The sequence below is a fragment of the Vitis riparia genome, chromosome 2 (assembly GCF_004353265.1).
Source record: "Vitis riparia cultivar Riparia Gloire de Montpellier isolate 1030 chromosome 2, EGFV_Vit.rip_1.0, whole genome shotgun sequence".
Taxonomy (NCBI): domain Eukaryota; kingdom Viridiplantae; phylum Streptophyta; class Magnoliopsida; order Vitales; family Vitaceae; genus Vitis; species Vitis riparia.
The window spans coordinates 12966387-12968621 of record NC_048432.1 but is presented as its reverse complement, the minus strand read 5'-3'; the positions used below and the strand labels follow the sequence as shown (position 1 = coordinate 12968621).

Below are 2235 nucleotides of genomic sequence, written 5' to 3'. Positions count from 1 at the left end.
TTTCCAGACGGACCACACCGGAATAGAGATCCTTTCATTTGCAACTACCATATTATTGTAATCATCCAAGAAGACAAATGAGTTGAATATAATAGCTTTTGGGGATGAATTTTCTAACTCCAGCTTCAAGAACTGCCCCAGCCTTAGTATCGGATTTCATCCAACCAAGGATCCTGTCAAATTGCATGAGAACCCACCTGAGGTCTTTGTTCGATGCTCTTCTTAAAGGGATTACCAACTATGCATTTCAGAGTAAAGCTTCTTGAAATATTCATATAGACCAAATTGAAATCCACCTTGAACACCATACCCAAAGAACTTGGTGGGCCAACCCCTCCAGAAGGCAGAAGGACCTTGTTCCCTCAACAGGGTAATAAAACGTGAGGAGATGGTGTCATACTTGATGGGGTATACCTGCATGCTGACTTTTAAGACATCAAGAGGAGTGATAGCGACATGGGTGGTTCCGGCACTGAGCATTCCACCAATGGTGCAGAGACAGAAATACCCAGGTCCAGGAGTCAATTTTCATGTAACCATTATCTTGTGAATCTAGAAAGAATGGCTGGAGGAATTTCCTTCTCACATTATCATTTTCAGTCAAACAACCGATTACCAAAACAATCACCCTATCCTTGTAGAAAAACCTGAATATCTGCAACCTATATATTTGCCCTGTAACCCTTGTAGTTCCTTATTCTCTCAAGCAGGGATGAGGAATCTGATGCAGACCACAGCCAAGTGCCAGGAACAGGAGAAAATGGCAAAACAGAGTACAAATAACAGGAACCAAAATGACCCATACGAGCCTGATTTCATGTATCAATCAATGAGCTCAGATGCAGGGGTTGGGCCAAAAAAACAAAGCACAAATAACAGGAACCAAAATGACCCATACGAGCCTGATTTCATGTATCAATCAATGAGCTCAGATGCAGGGGTTGGGCCAAAAAAAAAAAAAAGGGATTTCAAATGAGTTTCAAAAGGGAAACCAAAACATGACTACAAATACCTCAAATGAAATCTCAAAATGGAGCCAAGAAGACAAGTTAGAAATCAAACATAAGAATGGGTGTGATCAAACTCAGATGTTAAAAAAACAATATGTAAGGATTTCCCATGCTCAGATGTTAAAAGAATAGAATCTCATAATACACAGAAAACACCATAAAATGACATGAACACAAAAACATCGATAGCTTATGGAAATAATACCTGTAGCACCCTCCTTCAAGATGCTTATCCTACGTGTTTCTTCCTGTCTCTGACTAGCTCTCTCTTCTAAGCTCAACTTCTCTCTCGGTCTCACCCTCTCTCAAGCTAAGGAACCCGCTCAAAATCTCTCATACTCTCCTCTTCCTCCCTGTAACTAGCCCAGAAACTCCCAGGAAACCTGCTCCCCCTACCAAACTATGCTCCTCCGTCCCAAAACTCTCTAAGGCTCCCCCTAAACAATATCTCCAGCGACCAAAACGTCTCCTATCCTCTGCTACCCTTCAGCTTGCTCTCCCAAACCAAAGGAACACACTCCTCCCTTCCCAAAATCTTCAGCCCACCTCTCAAAAACGCACCTCCTTTCCTCTCTGTCCAGACTTGCCCCCCAAGAAAGAATCTTCTGCTGAAAATATCTCCTGCCCAGCACCCGTCCCCAAACGCACCACTTCCTATCTGCCAGAATATCCTCTCTCTCCTACGCTCCTCCTAACGGCCTCAACTTTTTCCAGAATCTTCTTGACACGTGGCATTCTCTGATTGTCTCCTTCAAACCACCAATAGGGAATCGCCATCAAGGACGTGGCTGCCTGCAATGCTGGCACCTGGCCAAAAAATGTAACCTGCAGCAAATGAAATGAAAAAAAAAACAAGCAGCCCCAAAATGGGGTCTACAATTTTATATAATTAAATTTAAATTATAATAATTATTTTATTAATACAAATTTCAATTAATGTTGAGTACATAATTATCTCAACGTTTACGCAATGTATACTTATGTAAATTTATTTTAATTTTTTTTCATTTTTTTATAAACATCTAATTAGACTTGCATTTCATTAAAATTATTCAATTATTTTATTTTTTACTTTATAAACCCATTATATTGTTTTTGCATTTTCAATATTCATCCAATTTTTTTCACAAATAATTTTAATTAAAAATAAAATTAATTAATTAACTCTCAATTTATAAATTATGTTATTGAATTATTTTTTTATAATATTTAATTTATTTAAATT

General features: G+C 38.5%; 1 long non-coding RNA gene across 1 annotated transcript; it reads right to left on the bottom strand.

The window, feature by feature from the left end:
- On the bottom strand, window positions 1-1687 carry LOC117927307. The gene is made up of 2 exons (XR_004653317.1): window positions 1216-1687; window positions 1-902 (listed from the first exon to the last, which is right to left on the bottom strand). It is a non-coding gene; the product is annotated as an uncharacterized LOC117927307 (long non-coding RNA).
- Between the last annotated feature and the right edge of the window lie 548 nt (window positions 1688-2235).